Source organism: Varanus komodoensis, unplaced genomic scaffold (assembly GCF_004798865.1).
Source record: "Varanus komodoensis strain SLA01 unplaced genomic scaffold, ASM479886v1 scaffold51, whole genome shotgun sequence".
NCBI classification, from domain to species: domain Eukaryota; kingdom Metazoa; phylum Chordata; class Lepidosauria; order Squamata; family Varanidae; genus Varanus; species Varanus komodoensis.
Window position 1 is genome coordinate 1,911,408 of NW_025336100.1, and position 22,833 is coordinate 1,934,240.

The 22,833-nt window shown below is 44.9% G+C and overlaps 1 protein-coding gene across 3 annotated transcripts in view; it reads right to left on the bottom strand.

The window, feature by feature from the left end:
* Nucleotides 1-22,833, bottom strand: part of CSGALNACT1 (chondroitin sulfate N-acetylgalactosaminyltransferase 1) — a 67,616-nt gene that overhangs the window by 35,812 nt on the left and 8,971 nt on the right. Inside the window, exon 1 of one of the 3 annotated variants that reach the window (XM_044447380.1) lies at nucleotides 15,473-15,547. The exons of the other annotated variants lie outside the window; for them this stretch is intronic. The gene's annotated coding sequence lies outside the window, so the exon portion shown is untranslated. Of the gene's footprint in view, nucleotides 1-15,472; nucleotides 15,548-22,833 lie in introns of those variants that run through there. 3 annotated transcript variants of the gene reach the window in all.

Here is a 22,833-nt window from a genome sequence, read left to right on the forward strand (position 1 = left end):
CGCCGGCCACCCGACGCCCCACCCCGTCCGGGCACACCTGCCACGTGTGCAGGGGCGTGGCAGGGCAGTCAGGTAGCGGCGGAGTCGGCGGCGCGGCACAGTCTTCGCGCGATCTTCGGGCGCGTGCGCGGCGCGGTCTTTGGGCACGTGCGCGGCGCGGTCTTTGGGCGCGGTGCAGTTCTCGGGCGCGGGCGCGGTCTCCTGCCAGGTGTTGTTCCTCCCCCAAGTTTCATTTTCCAGAAGGTGCCAAGTCTTTTTTATGATGGGTCCAAGCTACACATTCTGCCCAGAAATGCCTTCTGATCTGGCTGCTTCTACTGCTACAGTTTAATTTTGCATTTTTAAAAGGGAAATGAAAAGTTCTGGACATTCAGCCATGGTTTACCTATATAGAGTAGATGGAGTTCTGGGCATTTTGCTGTTTTTTCTTTTTTCATTTTGTTATGTCCTAATCTGAATTTTTTATTTAGTTCCCTTTATCTTTCTCTTTATGTTACATTTTTCTGCTTTATTAGTTGTTGGCTTTTAGTTGAGAGTCTTAATATTTAGTGATATAATGGATGATTGGGTAGGGGTTGGGTGCAAAATATTGAACCATAGTTGCTGAAAAGTTTGTTGTTATTGCTTTAGAGATTTTGCGGAGTGGGCAGGTTGTTTATTTTTTTCTTTTCCTTCTCTAGTTCATGGGATTTTCACTGTGAAGCTGGAGGACACAATGGTGGTGTACTATAAAGATGTACTATATCCATGAGTTATATTTTGAATTATACTGAAACAGCTCTTTGTAGAAAAGGCAAGATTAGTATGTGCACAAAGGCAAACAATATATTTACTGTTTAAAGCTCATGTTTAAAATGACTTCTTGGAATGTTGAGGAACAACAGGATCCAAATGAAAAGAAAGTTTTTTCAAAGTTTAATGCAATATGACACTGATGGTGCTTATCTCCAAGAAACACATCTGATCATAAGACCATAGAATGGTAGAGATGGAAGGGGCCAGAAGGCACTGGGTCGAATCCCCTGCTCAGTGCAGGACACCAAGTTAAACCATTCCTCTCAGATGGCTGTCCACTTGAATCTTGAATGTCTCTATTATGGGAAAGCTCACAACCTCCCTAGGCAATTGGTTCCATTGTTGTACTGCTCTCACACTCAGGAAAATTTTCCCGATATCTGGATGGAATCTGGCTTTTCTGAGACTTAAGTGCATTATTGTGTGTCCTGTACTCTGGCATGATTGAGAAGAGATCCTGGCCTTCCTCTTTGTGACAGCCTTTCAAGTAGTTGTGGAGAGTGCTATCATGTCTTGCCTTGCCTCTCGAGGCTAAACATGCCCAGTTCTTTCAATTCCTGCTCAGAGGGCTTTGTTTCCAGTCCCTGGATCATCCTGGTTGCCCTCATCTGAACCCTTCCCAGCCTGTCTGCTTCTTTCTTAAACTGTGGTGCCCAGAACTTGACACAGTGCTCCAGATGAGGCCCAGCCAATGCTGAGTAAAGGGGAACTAATATTTCACCAGATTTGGAAGTGATACTTCTATAAATGCAACCTAAAATAGCATTCGCCCTTTTTGCAAGTACATCACCTTGTTGACTAATATTGGTTAATGAAATATTAACTGCAGTTTTGACTACAACAAATTATCTCAGCATTAGTCAAATCTGGGGTTCATTAAAAGCAGACAGCTGATAATCTTAGACTGGATGTTGGTCTGACTGCATTAAATATGGATAGAACAGATAAAGATACCATTACTTCTCTGGATACAGAGAAGGCCTTTGATAACATTTATTTGAAATTTTTACTAAATTGAGAAAGGCAGGTTACTTACCCATAACTCATTCTTTGAATGGTCATCTGTGCATTCACACATACAGGCTCAGCATGCCAGAGTGGGCAGGAGCCCCTCTTTTTTCCAATTCCCATGTATCTATGGAGATGGGGTCCTGCCCAGTCCCTCACTTGCTGTGGAGACTGCCATGAATCCTGGACAGGGGAAGAGAGGTGCACCAATCCAATGCTGGCCCCAGCACCCAAGGGAGTAGGGGAGGATGCAGCCAGTAGATGGCACCCAGCAGGGCAGGAGGTGGATTGTGTGAGTGCACAGATGACCACTCAAAGAAAGATAATTACAAGTAATCAACCTACCTTCTTTGTGGTCTCTGCATCACACATATGGGCAATTAGCAAGCTTACCCTGTGTAGGAGGGTGGGAGGCTGTTGTCACTGGAGAACTGATGAGAGCACCTCCGTGTCAAAGGTGCAGTCCTACCTCGTGCAGCTGTCCAGTCAATAGTGTCTCACAAAGCTTGATGGTATGGACCATGTGGCAGCTCTGCAGATGTTGTGGAGTGGGATGCCCACCAGGATGGTGGTTGACATTGCCTGGGTGTACATACCATGGGTCCGTGGTTGTGATGTGAGTTGGATGCTGGCCATTTCATAGGCTAGGCAGATGGTGCTGGAGACCCACTTGAAGAATCTTTGTGATTAGATGGGTGTCTCAGTTCTTTGGGCCATTGTAGTAAATGAAGAGGCAGTTGCAGCAGTGTACCTGCTCTATTCTTGACTTGTAGAAAGCAGCAGCTGTGTGAACATCAAGCAGATGTGGTGTGGCTTCTATGGGAGTGAAGGGGTTGGGGAAGAAGGCAGGTAAGACAATGTCCTGCTTTACATGGAAGGCAGACGTGACCAGGAACCCAAGTTCCTGCAGGAGCATGCAGGTGGTATGTACTGAATGCAGGAGATCAGTTCTTGAGAGCGCCACCAGGAGCCAATCACTGAGGTATGGATAGACCTGCACTCCTTGCAGACAGGCGGGCACAGACCACCACCATGCATTTGCTGAAGACACTGGGGACAGTAGAGAGGCCAAACAAGAACTGAGAACTGGAAGGTCTCCTCCCCAGTGTGGAAGTGAAGGAAGTGTCCATATGCGTGCTTGATAGAGATATGGAAACAGTGTCTTTTAGGTGTATTAAAGCAACTCAGTCTCCCTGCTGTAGTACAGGCAGAATAGGTAGGGAGACCATTCTGAACTTACTTGGTGTAATGAACCTGTTGATGACTCAGAGATCTAAGATGGGCCTGAGGCCTCCATCCTGTTTCAGTATGGTGAAATAGTGGGAGTAGAACCTCCTGAGGAGATTGTGGGAGACTCTCTATATAGTTCCTTTGTATAGCAGGGCCTCCACCTCCATCAGCAGTGCTGGGAGAGGGGTGGTTTTGATCTGGCCAAGGGGTTGGAGGGTATCATACTTGATCAGTAGGCTCATACCATGATAGACAGGACCAGGGCTTTTTTTGTCATAGAACACACCGGAACAGCATTCCGGCACCTTTTTTTCCAATGGATTTTACGAAGAGATTTTGAACGGCATAGCAGATCAGCAGCAAACTTCATTAACATACTGCCTGGGGCCTGCTTTTGTGTCTGCTATCTGCTATCTGATAGTGAGATAGTGAGGGCACTGCTCAGCTTGGGACGCTGCTCTGCTGCTCAGCTTGGGATTGGTGTGTGTGGTCACTCACTGAGTGCTTACTGCCGGCAGCGATGTGAGTTCCGGCACCTTTTTTTTCTTTACAAAAAAAGCACTGGACAGGACCTATGTGGAGAGGGAGTGGGTGGGGTGACCATTGAAGTTGGTTGAGGTAGGGGAGAGGGGTGAGTTGCCTGAAGAGGACTGTCAGCATCTATGCCATAGTCCCCATCTTCTCCAACAGAAAAAGCTGGAAGCAGGCCTGGGTCACCTTGTAGTTAGAGACCCAGAGGTCCAAGAAGGCTGTGGCATAGACCTGGTAGGCAAGGCCATCGAGGCACCATCCCTCCTGGTTGACAGTGGTGGTCTATTCACATTGGGAGGTCCCCTGCACTGCCTCCACAATCATGGAATTCAGCTTGGGGTGTTGGTGAAGTCCCCATCACCAACACCCTGTATATCAACTTGCTCTTGCATGATGTGCCAAGGGCAGTTGAAAGGGACTTCCAGGACTGCTGTGTCATCCTCAGCAAAGCTGGGAGGAAGTGCCTGAGCAAGGAGCTTCAGCTCCAAGGGTGCTGAATATGGCATCTGCCTCTGGCTCCATTGGGTGCATTGTCTGGAGTCCCAGGAGTCCCATCCATGAACTGGCCTATCACCTCTTGGTGTCAGTCAGTGCAGAGGTCCTCCTCCACGAGGTTGGTGTCAGACTTGTCTCTACAGCGGAGTTCACAACAGTGAATGGCAGCCAGCTCATCCAGGCCATCTGAATACTCCAACAGATTGTCAGGGTAGGTAGAACCTGGGGATCATTGTTTACCACAGTCCCAGTCTATAATGGGACAGCGGAGCATTTTCAGTGTCTCCTAAAGCCCGATCCAGATGCCAAGAGCAGAGCTGGTGCCTCCTTGGGTGTGAGTCCTCTTTATGGAGTTGGGATGTGCAGTTGAGAGGCAGAGATGAGTAGGGATAACTTACATGTGGGCGATGCATCCCTGGACTGGGGGTGAGCACGGCAGTCAGGCAAGCATTTCTCAGTGTCAGCGGCAGGTTTGGTGAGTGAAGTCCCAGGCTCTGGAACAAACAGGCAGCTGCTAAAGCCTGAGGCCTGAAGGGTTGGGTGATGGTGAGGCTGACAGGTGGATGGCGGCACGATGACACTACTTTGGCAGATGTGCTTTGCTATTTTCTCTGTCAGGTTGGTGGTTTTCTTGGGCTGTTTTTTCCAGTTTTGTGGCCCTTGGAAGTCGAGGGGTGCTCCAGGTCCAGATATGATAAGTCAGCAACTCAGACTCCTCTTCCAAAGCTCAGCCTTCAGCCAACTGGCCCACTGCCAGCATGTCTGCTTTTAAATGACTGGCAGTGGATGCAATTCTTAACAATATGCTCTTCCCTGAGGTAGAGGAGGCATAAGGAATGACTGTGGTTGGCACCCTGGCCCTACAAGTGGCAGAGCTGCAAAAAGCCATGGATGCTATCACGTTGGAGGAAAGTACAAGAGAGGAAAAAATGGTTATATTTTTGTTGAGAAAAGTCTCCTCTGTTTCCTGCTGTCATGATCAGTTGTTGGCTCACTGTGGGTTTGGTTTCCTTTTATATGATTTTTTTTGGGGGGAGGGGGAGAGTAAGACCCCATGTTTGCCAACTATCAGCAATCATTTCCCAATGCCCCAGTGGAACTTTGAAGGGGGTGCCTGTGTCTGCCCAGTATTTTTCACAATTATGTCTGCAAACTTGCACAGAAACTATTTTTAATTTGGAGGGCACATAACTTTGCAAAAAAAAAAAAAAGCCCAGTTGTGCAACTGTGGGCGTTTGTAACCTTGGTTGGGGTAATGTCCAAGGCAGTGCCTAGTTAATACTGGTATGTGACAGCACAAACCCACCTTGGACATTGCTCCAGCCTAAATATCCATTTCCCCCTTTTGGTTCCTCTTGACAGCTATCATCAACACCACCATCGAAACATAGAAACATAGAAAAAGAGCGAAGGGATCTCCCAAGGCCATCTAGTCTGACCCTCAACTCCAGCCAGCTCCCCTCATGATGTGCCTACAATGTGCATGTCCAACCTATCCTTGAACACCCTCACGGATAGGGCTTCAACCACTTCCCATGGAAGCCCTTTCCATACCGCAGGGGTCCTAACTGTCAGGAAGTGCTTCCTGGCATCCAAATTGAACCTTGGTTCTCTGAGCTTTGTTCCACTGGAACACATCTTGCCCTCCTCTGCAGGGGAAAACAGGTTTCTCCACACCTCTGCATGGCACCCCCTCACATACCTATATATTGCCAACAAAGCCCCATGGAGTCTCCTCTTCTCCAGGTTGAAAAGACCCAGCTGCTTCTGACTTGCCTCATATGGCTTTCCCTGCAATCCAGCCACCATCCTTGTGGCCCTATGCTGCACTGACTCTAACCTGGCTATATCCTTCCTGTAATGAGGAGCCCAGAACTGAACACAATACTCCAGTTACAGGCGCAACAGAGTTGTATAGTAATACGAGGGGCATTCAATGTATTCTCGGTATCAGCATGAAGAAAAAGGAATAATACATTGAAATAATTTTTATTTTTCAATGTAATCCCCCATAACTTCAATACACTTATTACATCTAGAAATTAACTTTTCAATTCCCTGTAAAAATACCCTTCCTCCTTGTCTAAAAAATGTGCGTTAATTGCCGCCTTGAGCTTTTCATCGTCGGAAAATCGCTTTCCACAAAGATCTCTTTTTAAATTTGGGAATAGGTAGTAGTCACTGGGGGCCAGGTCCAGGCTATAGGGTGGGTGGTTTATTTCTTCGAAACCACAGTCTCGCACAGCAGCCTTTGAAACACACACCATGTGAACAGGCGTGTTGTCGTGAAGAAGCAACACACCTGCGGTCAGTTTTCCCTGCCTTTGTTCTTTAATTGCTTCTCTTAAATTATGCAGAGTGGTTGCGTAAGATGCTGCGTTTATGGTTGCACCTTTTTTGTGTACTCGGTCAATAAAATTTCCTTTGAGTCCCAAAACACTGTGGCCATAATTTTTCCGGCTGATGGAGTGACTTTAAATTTCTTTGGAGGGTCAGAACCTTTTTTTACATACAATACTAATAAAATACAGATAAAAATACAAGACACAGGTTTTATACTCAGTGTAAAGGGTACAGTCTTAACTATGTGTACCCCATGGGAATACCCTTTATTGGCTGACTGGCTGGCTGGCTGGCTTTCTTCCTTCCTACAAGAATGGTCTTTTATTTATTTATTTATTTAATTTATTTAGGGAACTTCTATGCCGCTCCATTCGCCGAAGCCTTGGGGCGGCTCACAAACATAAATAAATAACATCCTTTTGACACTCTTCCTTAATCATGGCTTTGGTTATAGTCCACAGTTCTTCTGGTTTACAGTCAATTGACCAGCAATGCAAATCTGTTCTTTATGCAAACTTTAAATTCTTCAGGAGAGTTATTTAAGTTGTATTTTGGTACTATGCTCCTATTAGTGATCTCTGCAACTTTACTTTGATTTTTGATATTGAGAATTCAGAGTCACTACCAGAATCTGCTTTAGGTTTTGTTTTGGCAATGAGAATAAATCTTCATCTTCTGCTTCCAAGTACATTGTCTATTTGATTTTTGTATTGGTCATCTGGTGATGTTCACGTGTACAGTTATCTAATTAGTTACCTGAATTATGTACAGTGGTACCTTGGCTCACGAACTTAATCAGTTCCATGACTCTGGTTGTGACCCAAATTGGTTGTGACCCAAGTCAAATTTCCCCATAAGATTCAATGTAAATAAGGTCAATCTGTTCTGGCCCCTCTGAATGTGGTTGTGAGCCAATTTTTGGTTGCGAGTCAAGTCAAATTTCCCCATAAGGTTCAATGTAAAAAAGGTTAATCGGTAACTTTAAAAAAAAAATCAGAAAAATTGAAACAAAGTGACAAAGAACAACAAAGTAACAAAGTACAGTACAGTGGAGAACACTAACCTAGGTGTGGGGGGGAGGTTATTGTTTTGAGGGAGAGCCCCCCTCCATAAGGACATTGGGGAGATCTCTTTCAGGGGTTTCCTCTCTTCTTTCTCTCTTAGCTGCAGGGTCAGTTTTGGTGAAAAATCTGTCTATAGTCACTTGTTTTTTCCTGTGCTGCATAACCCTCAGGAAATGCGAGACCACGTTATCGTTCAGCAGATTCAACACTCTGTTTGTTACGGTTATGTTGGGGTGGTGCTTCTCAAAGAAATCCTGGCACTCATTCCATTTTTTCATAATGGATTGTATCACATCACTGCTAACCTCCTCCCTGTCTTCCTCTTCCTCAGTGGAATCCTCCTCAGCAAGTGCCTTCTGCTGCTCACTCTGGAGTTCAGCAAGTTCTTCTGTCGTCAGCTCCTCTATGTCTTCCCTGCAGGAACGCAACTGCAATCGTGGGCATCTTCCCACTTGGGGAGGGGGGAGGGAGATGGCTGCGATCTTGGTCGCCACCCAATGCGGAGTTCACAACCCAAGTAAAAATTTTCATGAAATTTTTGTTTGTGACCCAATTTGGTCGTGAACCAAGGTGTTCGTGAGCCGAGGCTCCACTGTATTTGCAATAAACACAATTGACTTCACTAAATTTTATGAGTCATTTATTTGCTTCCTTTTTGATCCCAAGCTAAACATTTAATTCTGCTTTGTTTCCTGCTTCTGTGTCCTAGTGACCTATCATGATCATCAGCATATCTCATTTGAGTAGGTTATCAATTTCCTTTTGGACATTTCCATGATTTTTTTCATGTGCTTTTTCAGCATCTGTTGTTGGAATCTAGACTTGAATAACAGTTCTGCTGATAGGTTTTTCAAGAATTCTGACTGATATTATTTGGTTGGACTTGGCATTATAGCCCCTTATTCTCTGCCTACATCTTGCCTCAGTATTAGAGCCACTCCATTTCTTCCAAGTTTGTCATTTCCAGAGTAAAAACACTTTGTGTTTGTCTGACTGAAAATGTCCCATTCCAGTTCATTTTAGTTCACTCACACCATTGTATGTTTAGCCATCCCTTTTCTTGCTTTATAACTTCCAGTTTGCCTTCTCATATTCCATGTCCCATTGCATGGGTTGTGCAGCGTTAGACTTTCCTTTCACCTCTGTGCATGTCAGCCACTAGACTTCCCTTTAGCTTTGATCTAGTTGTACCATTACTCACAGCACTATTTATACATATCCTTTGCTCTTCCCCAGCAGCTGAGTGAGTGCCTTCTTGTGGGAGTCTCATCTTCTGATACTATCTCTGTTTCATTTTGGAATGTTTTGCCACAGGTCTTTCAAGGTAAGAATTATTCAGAAGTAGTTTACCACTGCCTTCTTCTGTACAGTACCAATCAGAGTTAGTTTGCATGTCACTGCCACTGTGTGTTCAAGATTCCCCAACAGCGCCATCTTCAAGTGGCACCACTGCCAGTAGATATGCTTCAGGAATTTCTCTTCTCCCATCTATTATTAGAGATATCTATTATTTTCTGCTGATGTGACTGTTACTTCTGAAGAGGGTGGGTTAGTCTTAGTCTAGTGTCTCAGCTTTGACCATTCTGCCCTGGGTGACATTGCTAGGAAACTAAACTAGTGGGAGTCTACATGGCCCCCTGGCAGCATTGCTCTTTGCTGACACCACCAAGCCCCCTCACCACCACCAACCCTGGCAAATTTTAGTAGTTTTCTGGGACAAAGAAATTCACAGCCATGAAGTTTCTTATATTTCCCTGCCCCCCTCCCCAGCAAATCGTTCAAATTTGCCAGATAGGGTTTTTTTCCCAACAAGTCTTCAGTGCAAGCCAAGGACATTCAGGGCAAAAGGGGGCGGGGGCGACATGGATCTTGCCACAAAGAAGGTATAAATCTCAAAATTTCCTTTCACAAGAAAAGGTCACACATGCTCTTTATTTTCCTTAACATTTAACCCTTTGACAAAGAAAAAGAAAAGGTGAAAAGAAAAAAAGAAAAGGCCTATTTAGCATCTCTTTCATATAATGTCTGGGGTTGGTACCTGCAACAATTTGACAGCGGATCAACCCTTGAGAGGCTTCAAATTACAGTGGTAACTTGGCTCACAAACTTAATCCGTTCCAGGACTCTGGTAGTGACCCAAATTGGTTGTTAGCCAACTCAAATTTCCCCATAAAGGTCAATGTAAATAAGGTTTATCCATTCTGCAACTATTTTTTTTACTCACAAAAATTTGAAGCAAAGTGACAAAGAACAACAAAGATTGCGGCCATCTCTCCCTCCCCTCCCGTGATTGTGCAGGGGGGTGGGGGGAGGTGGGCGTGATCATGGGTGTGCTGGTGGGGAGGCGGGTGCAGGCACCTCGGGCAGGGAACATGGGTGCAATCATGGCCATCTCTCCCCCCAGCACAAATGCGGCCATCTCTCCCCCCCCCCGCATGACTGCAATCCCACCTGTGCAGGGAAGATGGGCGCACTCACGATTGTCACCTGATGCAGAGTTCGCGACCTGATTTGGTCCTGAACTGAGGCATTTGTGAGCGAAGGTACCACTTTACTACACTCTACAGTTGCACAAGAGTGGCTGACAGCCACTCCAATGTGCCATTTGGGTATTTTGGAGAGGCTGTCTGTAGCTGTTGAAAAGGAATCACAAGCTTTGGCTGTCAAACCAATGAACAGAGTCTCTGAGAAACAATAGTTAAAGAGCCAGCATGGTGTTGTGTTGGAATGGGACTCAGAAGATCTGGGTTCAAGTTCCCATTCAGCCATGGAACTCACTGGGTGACTTTGGACCAGTCACAGACTCTCAGCGCAACCTACAGCACAAGACTGTTGTTGAGAGGAGAATTATGTAAGCCTTGAAGGAAAAAAGGCAGGATATAAATATAATGAATGAATGAATGAATGAATGAATGGGGTGGGGGGAAGCTGCATCAAATAACAACAGCTTGAGATCATGGTGGGAAGGCAGACAAGTAGGTCCTGATGCATGATCCCCTCAAATACCCATGGGGGGACCAAGGGGGGAGAAGGGGATGAACAGTCCACAATGATCCTGATCATCTGTTGGGCACCCAACCGACTCTCCATTGCTTATTTCCAGGGTGACTTAGTGTGTTCTACAAACTCACCCAATGGGGTGTTGGGGTGGCTTGTTACCAATAAACAAGTCACCCTATTTGGACATCCTGGCCAAAGTTGTTAAAATCAATAAATAAAATCAACAATTAAAATGATGTTTAAATAAAAAGATCTTTGCCTTCCATGTACTGGATCTCTGGTCCTGCTATGACTTGCTGGTATCTGACCCTTGCCTGCTCCTGACCTTGTCTTTACCTATGACTCTGCCATGCCTAGTGACATACAATGAATCAATTTTGGGGGAGGGAATTAGTCAGATTCCATGGGCTCAGCTCCCTGAAGTCTGGCCTGCTTTTTTGTGACCATGTCTCTGACTTCCTGCTAAGTATGCTGAGCATTTGCATGTCTGCCTCCCAGGAAGTGAACCCAGGCAAATGCTGTTGCAAGTGGCATCCTACACTTGTGACTTGGAGCTTTTGTTTGTGCTGAACATGCTGCAGAAGAAGGTTATACTGGTTATACAACCAGACTTCCCTGGTTATACAACCAGACTTCTATTAGTCTTTGCAGAGCTCTGCTTGGCTTGATTTGCTTCCTAAGCGAGGGCTAAGCACAAGAAGTCTAACAAAGAGGACTGGGTTGTGGGGAGGACTGTTCCAGCCTCAGCCATGTCTTGTTGGTATGTGACCTTTGCCCATCCCTAGTCCTGCTTTTGCCTCTCGGCCTGCCAGGCCTTGCCAAGTCTCTGACCCTCATTCATTCCTGCCTTTGCCTCTGGTCTTTCTGCATTTTGATCGCTATCCATCTCCAGCAACACTTGGTCCTGGTGTTCCAGCCATAGACACATTCTGTCTATGTCCTGGACCTGACACTGGCTTCTGTGGATGAATGGTCTGATTCAGTCTTGGACAGATCCTTACTCTTATGCTGTGGATGTTTGTTATATTATGTTCCATGGGTGGTGGTCCGTAAAAACTTTGAGTTATTTTAATAAAATATACTTTTTCTTTGAAGGCCCAGTATTTACAGTGGCTTTTAACAGTTTATGCTCATCTTCAGCAGGCATAAACCATTGCTTTTATATGGCTAGATAGCCGCCTGCTATTCCTTTCACTCTTCTTTTATGGGTATCACCAACTTAACACCTTTCTGTTCTTTATGTATTTGCCAAATGCTTACCCCTTCAGCCTCCCCAGTGTAAAGTAGCGTCTGACAGATAAGCTATTCTTCACTAAATGAGGTTACTATGGCACATGCAATGCAGCTGTATGTGTACACTTCAGTTTGTACAATTATTTCTTTGACTACACTGGTACAAGCCAAGCCCCTATGAAAGGATTAGTTGTGCTAAGAGTATAAATTAAAATTACACCTCACCAGTTCCGATGAATAACCCCATTTACTACTAAATTCAGCAGTATTTGAAGCCTTTGATTTGCAGGATCTTCAAACAGCAACTGCTAAATAGTTATCAAGAGCTATACCTTCTTAAATGTGAAAACATGTATTCAGATCCCCTTCCTGCTGTACTAGCCTCTTGTCCAAACTGGATCTCTTCTGAGGGGCACATTCAGTTCTGAGTATTTGCTCTCCTTGTGGTTTTACACAAACAGTTATGTTCTATTAACATCAGGACCTGCAACATTTTACATTCAAAGGGAGCTTTAAGAACCTTGAAAAGAATCCTCAGTTGATCCAGTTTCCTGTGGAAAGTTGCAATTGCAAAGCTTTGATAAAAGAGATAAATTCTAGTGCTGAAAGATTACTGAGAAGCTAGGCTTTCAATTTGACACCATCAATGATTTTTCTATATTTGCAAGGTATTAGAAACACAGAAACAGAGTGAGTCAGAAGGGGCCTCCCGGGCCATCTTGTCTGACCCCTGGCTCCAGCCAGCTCCGCTCATGACATGCCTACCATGTGCACGTCCAGCCTATCCTTGAACACCCTCACCGATGGGGCTTCAACCACCTCCCATGGAAGCCCATTCCATACCGTAGAGGTCCTAACTGTCAGGAAGTACTTCCTGGTACCCAAATTGAAATTTGGTTCCCTGAGCTTTGCTCCATTAGAATGCATCCTGCCCTCCTCCACAGAGGAAAACAGGTCTCTACCCACCTCTGTGTGACACCCACTCACATACCTATATGTTGCCAACATATCCCCTCTGAGTCTCCTCTTATCCAGGCTGAGAAGACCCAGTGCCCTCAGTCTCACCTCATACGGCTTCCCCTGCTATCTGGCCACCATCCTTGTGGCCCTATGCGGCACAGATTCCAACTTGGCTATATCCTTCCTGTAATGTGGAGCCCAGTTGCAGGCGCACCAGAGTAGTACAGCATGGCAGTAATACCTCTCTTAATCTAGAAGTCACATATTGATTCAACCCTCCTTGTCCCCCACGTTTGGGATGACAGCATTTCTGGACACTGGACTTGCAGGATGAAGTAAGATTTGAATTCAATGTTTCCCAGGTCATAGTTTGAATATTAGCTACTATGTTGTACCAGCTCCAATTTCATTGGCACGTAACAGCTGCAACCACTGCCACCACCATCTGTCTATTGGAATTAGTAAATGTATGTATAGTCTATCTTCTAAAGTTTTCCAGCCACAGTTATCCATCAGTCAAATTGAATCAAGTTCAGTTTCTGAATACAAAGAATTATGGTAACTTACCTATGGGATGGGAAGGGAAGGGAAGGGAAGGGAAGGGAAGGGAAGGGAAGGGAAGGGAAGGGATTTGACACAGAGAATGCTAAGTATTTTAACAGGTTCAGCAATGCAAGCCTCACATTCGGTCTAACCATGTCATCCCTCACAAATCATTTAATTAATTAAAAGTCAGTAGCTATCATGGCTGCGATAGAGTGGTTCATACTAGTGAGGACACTCTGGGATACTGGTGCCTGTTGGGCTGTATCTTGTTGCTGGAGCAGGGTCACACTTTGGAAGTGTTCTACCAGTGCCATGCATGAGCACATACAGCTAATACGTGGGTGTGATTGGTGCACTGTGTCTTGGATGTCAAGGTTAAAGTTGTGGATGCTACAGGAATGCCTTCTCATGTGCACCTATTCTCTATGGTTTAAAAATATAATTACATGAGTGAGCTCCTGCTTTCACAACACAAGTTTTTCTTCTCCTTCTCCAATTACAAGCTCCAAATTTCTTCCTCTCAATCTTCTCTGGCAGATTTCGAGGGGGCAGCAGGGAAAAGGTTAACTGATTTTGTCAGTGGTATCTGTTCCACTATAATATTATTTTTTTCAAATTCTCTGCTGGGAATACACAATTCCAATTACATGAAGCTTACATTAGCAGTTGCTGCTACAGCAGGACTCTGGAATTGTTCTGCAAGTGCTCTGATAAACTATAAAACTTAGTATTAGGTATGGAGGCAATATTAATGCCTTCCAATGTGGTTTCAAAGTGGGGATGTTATGCTAATGAAATTTACCCTGCATATTCTAGAGTCCTGGAATGAAATATTGTGTACTTGCTTTCAAAGTAAATGAGTTGTGCCATTTTTCTTAACATACAGTATTTATCCTACCATGTACTATTTATTGTCTAAAGGTATTTCACAGGACTTCTACAAAGGGACAATACAGGATGAGACATTTTATTTTTATCTGTAAGAATCCTGACTTTCCTGTTTGTTTGGGGTGGGGGGAATTTAAGCCTAAGGACACACAAGAGGCAAATACTTGAAATTCTACCTGCTGTGTACAAATGAAATGCAGATATTTGTGTAGTACAGTTACTTAGCTTTGCATACAATTTGTGCCATAACACTCCTTGGTTCAACTGGGAACGACTGAGATGGTACCTTGTGGAAGAAGAACTCAAACTGTTCTTATTGAACACTTCCCCACTCCCTTCTCATCTGTTTTGACAAGGCCATCCTATATCTCTGTGCTTTATCTCCTAGTTGACTTCTTCAGCCACGGGTCACATTTTTCCTCATATTGATAGCATTGCATATGTGACATTCCACCTTAGCAGCTCAATATTGCAGAGGAAGATAGTCTCAGCAAACTGCTAGTTCGCATTGGCAGAGGTATTTCTACTAGTCATACTCATTTATCTATGAAGCTGGTAAGCAGAATAAACATGTATTTATCACACATGACATAACAGCCAGGATGGGATAATGGCTACACAACTGAATTTAGACCAATATTTTACTCCCAGCTCAGTCATGAGGTTCACTAGGAGTCCTTGGGCCAGTCACTTGTAGAAATGCTCATGAAGGGAGTTAAGATTGAGAGACCATATACATTGTCCTGAGTTACTTGGAAGAAGCATGGAATGATGCATTAAAATAACATCTGACATAAAATCTGAACAGCGGGTTCTCAGCACTTTGTAATTTTGTCTTGCAGAAATTTAAGCAGCATTTTTCTACCCCCAAATAATTAAGACTCTTCTTAACTGTACTGTAATGCACTCTGGAAAAGCTGTTCCAGACCAGCAGCCCCTACATCCTTTGGTTTGTTTATACAGGGTGCATGCTTAACCATGTATCCAGTTCTGTACATAGATATATGAAGGTCTCTACTTCCCAGAAAATAGTTTAGGACTGTGTTGTTTTACAGTACTCAGAGATACACTAACCCACCATTGTATGGTCAAACAGAGTCTAGTGCTCTACAAATATGTTACTTACATAACATCACCAGTATACACAATGCTTTACTAAGTTCCATTTTGTAAAAAAAGGGTCTCTGCCCCAAGGACATCATAGTCTAAATGCCAACAGTAGGGGAGGCAGGCTAAGGTGAGGAGAAAAGTAGGACAGGGCGAATAGGAATAAATGAAACTGTTGCTTTTTGTTTTGTCCAATGAGAGAGAGAGAGAGAGAGAGAGAGAGAGAGAGAGAGAGAGAGAGAGAGAGAGAGAGAGAGAGTGTAAAAACTTACTGGGAAGGTTATTCTGTCTTAATCTTTCTTTGCAGAATTCTTCCACAAGGGGAATTCTTAGCAGCTTTATACTTTACTGTCCAAGGACAAGATGAACTCTGTGTTAAGGGACTCTTCGTCTCCTCCCTCTGGCCATTACATCATCCTGCTCTTTAAGGTAACATCCCCTCCCTTTCCTGTTTTCCTTATGGCATTTTATATTGTGTTTTCTGAATGAAATGAATTTATCATTGTGCTTACATGAACCTAGCATGCTAGATTTACATTCAGTTCAACATATCAAGTTTCTTTTTCCAGACATGAGATCACAGCTCATGACTTTTTGAGCATTCTTTAATATTTTGTGCTGTTAATTTAATTCTGCTTCCATTAAGAAGATTGGAAACTTTATCAGAACTTCATTGTCTGTTGCATGAGATAAAAATAGTTCTGAGGACAGATATTGCTACAGTACTTATTACAGGTGTTCAAGGAAAATAGATGTACTGAAAGTATATTTATTGGATATTTGGAGGGGAAGTGGCTTTATATGCAAAGAGTGGTTTACATTCGATATGCTGGTAACTGAAAAAATGCAGAAACAAAATTTGATTTCAAGTCTTAAAGATCCCACTGTGTATGAGAGATGGGAGATAAAATTTGATTTCATTTTAATATGAACCAACTAAATTCATATCTTCCAAAACAATACACAAAGATATTCTTCAGTTTTCCTGCTGCTCTGAATTTTGCAATGTGATTCTCTGATGAATTATAAATAAATACTTAAAGATTGTACTTGGGGGGAAATTACATACAAAATGCATACATCATGGAAATATAGAAAAGAGCATATACATTGCAAAAATGCATGTATTACTGAAAGTAATTACATTAAAATCAAGTTATATGCTAAGAACATTGCTTTTGTCCTGATTAAAACAAAACTTGTGAGCTGATGTGAAACTTTTACTTTAAAAATACGAACGATATAAAACATGAAAATTTTCCTTCATACTATGTATCATTAATTAGCACTTGCTCCATTAAATGAAGTATTAGATTTATATTTTGACTTAGAAACATGCTCATAAATATATAGGCTAGAAGGAGGACACCAATATTGCTGGTACCCTTGGCAGCCATGTATGTGATGATGGCAGGCTTTGTTCCCAAGTTCTTCCCTCCTGTTTTGCACCTTGTTTGCTTCTGTCTGATATCGTCTTCTTTGTAATTCACCTTCATTTGAACCCTTGGACCATGCTAGATTGGTTGGTCACGCTAGTTAATAAAAAAAGATGGAATCCAGGAACTGGTGTGCATAGAAGATACCATACACAAATTGCATATGCCACTATATTCGTTAAGTGTTTGGCCATACTTTACAACATTTGCATGCCTAGAACAAAGGTTTATTGGATATGGTTATCTTGCTGGGCATTAATATCTGAGAAAAATGCCTGTGGTGGCTTAATAATTATTAATAAAGATTAATAATTTCATTGTAGTATGAGTTTTCATAGACAATTAGCTATTTCATGGCGTATACCCCATCAGAGTGCTAAAAATAAAACAAATTCTGTCACTTGGTTTTCATGCTTTCTTCTAATGCAGTATCACTTATTATTATCTTGCTTTCAATTTTTAGATGCTAAGGAACTTTTTGGCTTGAGAAACCTATTATCTTCAAAATATACCATTCTTGTCCTGATAAATTATGCTATGCTCTTGAGCCTTTGGGGTGTGGCAGGCTGCCAAAGGTGAAAGTAAACATACTTGATAGGGAATCTGGCAGCTAAGAGTCCATTTCTAAAACAAGCCGCACCTGAATGCCCTTTTTGAATATTAGGGTTGCCAGAACTCAAGGTCCTTGAGTAATCAGCAGTCTCAGGAACTTTGGGGAAAAGAATGAAATCTCAGGTGAGGAGTCAGATAATCTAGTTTGATCTGGATAATCTTCTTGAGATACTGTAATTTAGTGGCTGTGTCAAGAAAATGATTACCTGATAAAAGTTGGTCAGAGCTGCTTGCTTCATCCAACTAATGCCAAGAAAATGTCTGAATGGAATTCAGCTCTTATTAATTAATTAAATTTAATTTTTATACTGCCCAATAGCAGAGGCTCCCTGGGCAATTAATAAAATTAAACAAATGTTTAAAATATGCATACAGAAATTAATTTAAAAGATCAAAACCATAACAGCAATTGCAATTCTATTCAGCATAGAAGCAAAGCAGTGCTACAGAATAAAATGGAATATATAAAAACAAAGTTAAAAAGTTAAACTGTTAAAATGCTGTAGAAATAAAAAGGTCTTTACAGGGCACCAAAATAATACAAAGTAGGCACCAGGTGCTCTTCTTTGAGCTCATTCCAAAACTGGGATGCCACAACCAAAAGGCCTTCCTCCTGGTAGCTACCCACCTCACCTTCTTTGGAAGAAGCTCCCTCTTCTCCCCTCCCTTCAGTAATGTCCTAATTCAATCTGTGTAAAAGTGGGCAGATAGAGACAGAGTTGTGTTGTACTTCCTGGAAGCATCTGTAGAGTGCAACCCTGCATGCCCAATTGGGAAGGCAGAATCTGTTGTGTTAATGCTGTGAATCCCTATTTTAACTATTTTATGTGAGAACGTAAATGATCTATTTCCCAAATGCCATAGCCTTTCAGTACTTATTCCAAGGACACTGGAAACCTAGATACATGCTTGCACTTCTGCAGTGCTTACTACTTGGAGAATTTGAGGTACAACATGTTACTTAGGATTTAGAAGTAGGACTGTTTTCTAGCTAGTGCAGTGTCATAGCAACATTCAAGACCACATGAAGCAAAACCAGCAGCAAAACCAGACTTTTTAGCAGCAGCTCAAAGAAGCAAACTGGAAGCTTCACAGCAGTAATGCCAACAGACTGAAGACTTTAAAGCAAGCCTGAATGAAAGAGTCTGGAAGTCACTTGCCTGAAGCTGATGTAGTGCAGAAGTAGAAGGTGAGCCCTTAATTTGTCTGATCAACCCCTGCAAGGGGTTCAAGCTGTACCTCTGGATCTGACCTTCAGTGGATCTGGCAGTTCATGCATGAAGAACTTGTTAATATTTCATAATTATTTCTGGCAGATGTAAAAAACTTTTGATGCCAGATTCCAATTATCTGCTTGCTGGAAGATTAATGGGAAGCCAAATAACATGAATAACTGAGGTGTTCTCTGGGATAACTAGTCTAGTACCTTGACTGCACATTGTTGATTGGTGTCATGATAATCAAATACCAAAATCCTCAGTTGGGCAATACGATTTTTAGGTCCAACCACAATTCTACAAAAGTAAGCAGGTTTTTGAGCTCTCAAACTCTTTGCCAGAATAGGTTATACAAAAACAGGGGATAGAAGAAGAATTGTCAGTTTAACAAATATCTAATTGCCTGAAGCCAACTTGACCAAGTTATTGCTTTGCAAGTAATATTTTGCTAAACGTTTGTGATTGCCTTTAGGAATAGATACTATCTTTAAAATAAGCAATAAGCTCACAGTAATAGGAGCAACATGCTGTAGAAACTGTCTCTCAACCTAACAATAACAGACACTTTTACAAGAAAAAGCTCTCACAGATTATTCAGCAACCAAGTAATGTATGGCTAGAAAAACCAATGAAGGGTATTCCCATGGGATACACATAGTTAAGATTGTAACTTTTACACTGAGTATAAAACCTTAGTGGTAGATAAATGACATTTTCCTACTGGGATACCTATATGAAGGGCTTTTTTTGTCATAGAACGCACCAGAACGGCGTTCCGGAACCATTTTTTGATGGATTTTTCCATGTGATTGTGAATCACCCTGTTGGGCGTAGCAGGTCGGCAGCAAAAAGCATTAAAATCGGGCGCGCGAGGTGATCGGGCGCGTGCGGTGCGCAACGGGGCGGGACTCAGAGGCGCCCTGCGGCCACAAAGCAGCGGCCGCGGCCAGGAGGGAACGGCCCCTCGGGCAGGAAACACCGATCCCGCGCTGCAAGAAAGACTTCCGCCCACCTCCAGCAGCACGCTGCTCCATCGCGCTGGAGGAAGGAGCCGCTGCGTGTGCACACAGATGCAAGCAGACGCGCGCTGCCTCGACGTCGACGGAAGCCAGCTCCAGCGGCCAGTGCAGGCCAAAGGGGTCGCCGCCGTTTGGGGGCCGTTCGGGGGACAAGAGGGGGGCTGGGCTGGCCAAGGACTCTTGTTGAAATAGGCTTGCCTACCGCTGAATCTTAGGGAAGGGGAAGGATTTTTTTTCTCTTTTTTTTTTCTTTTTATCGTTCTTTTTTTCTCCTCTTTTGAACTGCTTTATAATTTTACCCTACTTTAATCAGTGCTTTGAGTCATCCCTGGCCATGTCGACGTTTATATATCCTGGGGAACACACGGGCGCTTCTATTGGCGTGGTCACGGGCAATGGTCGTTACAGCAATAGGGGCTTAACGTGTCCACGTAGAAGAAGGATGGATAGATGGCTGACACCTATCCCTCCTTCTGGTTCTGCCCCCAACCAGAGGGCGCCAGGTAGCCTTGTCAACCACCCCTCGGGCCTGACGGTGCTGCTGCTCAATGCCAGGTTGGTCAATAATAAATCTTTCCTCATCCATGACTTGATTGTGGATGAGGGGGCCGACCTGGCTTGCATAACGGAGACCTGGGCGGGAGAGGGAGGGGATGTTGCCCTCTCCCAATTGTGCCCGCCAGAGTATCTGGTTCAACACTGTTCACGCTCAGAAGGGAGGGGAGGGGGAGTCGCGTTGGTTTACCGAGCCTCCATCTCTCTTACGGGTCTTCCGGTCCCTTCGTGACCAGGGCTGGAGTGCCTCTACTTGGTGTTGGGCGAACGAGACAGATTGGGGATTCTATTGGTGTGCCGTGCACCCTTCTGCCCAGCAGTCTCCCTATCTGAGCTGACAGAGACCGTCTCGGACCTGGTGTTGAGGACCCCCAGGATGTTGATCCTGGGGGACTTCAATCTCCATGCCGAGTCTGGACAGACCGGGGCGGCTCAGGACTTCATGGCCTCTATGACGGCCATGGGCCTGTCTCAACACGTCATCGGCCCGACCCATGAACGTGGACACACTCTGGACCTGGTTTTCTCGACGGGGCAGGAAGAGGATGACCTGAGGGTGAGGAACTTATGTTTGACTCCCCTGTCATGGTCAGATCACCTCCTGGTGAGGTTTGTGCTCGAGAGCGGCCTCCCGATTGTATGGGCCCGCCCCTGGAGCCGGATGGATCCGGATGGATTCCTGAAGGCCCTGGGGGAGTTTCCGGCTGACAAGACTGGTGCTCCTGTCGAGGCTCTGGTCGAACTGTGGAACGGAGAGATGACCAGGGCTGTGGACACGATCGCTCCCAAGCGTCCTCTCCCACCAGGCAGAGTCCGCTCTTCCCCTTGGTATACACCTGAATTGCGGGCGATGAAGCGGGTTGGGAGACAACTAGAGCGTAGGTGGAGGAAATCACGGGATAAATCTGATCAAACACACTTGAGAGCCCACTATCGGGCCTATGCTGTGGCGGTGAAGGCGGCGGAAAAGAAGTTTTTTTCCGCTTCCATTGCCTCCTCACAATGCTGCCCGGTGGAGCTTTTTCGAGTGGTACAAGGCCTGGTTCGCCCGGGTCCTAAGGAAGATCCGATGCCACCCTCAAAGGCCCGCTGTCACGACTTTGCCAGGCATTTCAGGGAGAAAATCGCTCAGATTCGTCACGAGCTGGACTCCACTAATGAATCAGAGGTCTCTGGGGAGACGCCAATGCTACCGTCTGGTCCAAAATTATTGGAGGAATTTCAATTATTGAGGCCCGATGATGTGGACAAGGTGCTGGGACGAGTACGTCCCACCACTTGCCTATTGGATCCTTGCCCGTCTTGGTTAATAAATAACTCCAAGCACGGGATTGGGACCTGGATCTTGGAAGTGGTTAATGCTTCTCTGAGGGAGGGTCGAGTGCCTGCCCCTTTAAAGGAGGCGGTAATACAACCGGTCCTGAAGAAAGCGACACTGGATCCAGAGATGGCCACTAACTATAGACCAGTGGCCAACATCCCGTTTCTGGGCAAGGTGTTGGAGCGAGTGGTTGCGGGACAACGCCAGGCACTCTTGGATGAAACTGATTATCTGGATCCTTTTCAGTCCGGCTTCAGACCCGGGTACAGTACTGAATCTGCCTTGGTCGCCCTGTACGATGACCTGTGCAAGGAGAAGGACAGGGGGAGTGCATCCCTGTTGGTTCTTCTGGACCTCTCGGCGGCTTTCGATACCATCGACCATGGTATCCTTCTGGATAGGCTAGCGGGATTGGGGGTTGGAGGCACTGCTTTGCAGTGGTTCCACTCCTATCTCAACGGTCGATTCCAGAAGGTAGTGCTGGGGGACTATGTCTCTGCGCCATGGCAGCTATGCCATGGAGTACCACAGGGATCCATTCTATCCCCTCTGCTATTTAACATCTATATGAAACCGCTGGGAGAGGTCATCAGGAGGTGTGGGCTGCGGAATCATCAGTACGCTGATGATACCCAGCTCTACCTCTCGTTTTCCACTAATCCAGGTGAGGCAGTGGCTGTGCTGAACCGGTGCTTGGCCGAGGTAATGGAATGGATGAGGGCCAACAAACTGAAACTCAATCCAGACAAGACGGAGGTCCTGTTGGTTGGCGGATTGGGCTTCGGAGAGGGTGGATTTGACCTGGTCCTGAATGCTGCAACACTCCCTCTTAGGGACAAGGTCCGCAGCTTGGGAGTACTCCTCGACCCGGAGCTTTCTTTGGAAGCTCAGGTGACAGCGGTGGCGAGGAACACCTTCCTTCAGCTTCGGCTGATTAATCAGCTGCGCCCCTACCTGGAGTACGACTGCCTGGCAACGGTCACACACGCGCTGGTGACTTCCTGCCTAGACTTCTGTAACACGCTTTACGTGGGGCTTCCCCTGAAGACGGTCCAAACACTTCAATTGGTACAAAATAGAGCTGCCAGGTTGCTGACGGGGACGGGGCGTTATGCTCACATGACTCCAGTCCTCCATCAGCTTCACTGGCTTCCCATTAAAGCCCGGGCCCAATTCAAGGTGTTGGTTATGACCTATAAAGCCCTAAACGGCTTGGGTCCTGGCTACCTGAACGAGCGCTTACGTCCGTATATGCCCGACCGCCCCCTGAGATCTGCGGGAGAGTCCCTTCTCCGGGAACCCTCCATGAAAGAAATTAGGAGAGTAAGTACTCGGAGGAGGGCTTTCTCTGCGGTGGCGCCCAACCTATGGAATTCACTCCCCAAAGAGGTCTGCCTGGCACCGTCGTTACTGGTTTTTCGGCGCCAGGTAAAGACCTTTTTATTTAAACATCATTTTAATTGTTAAAATATA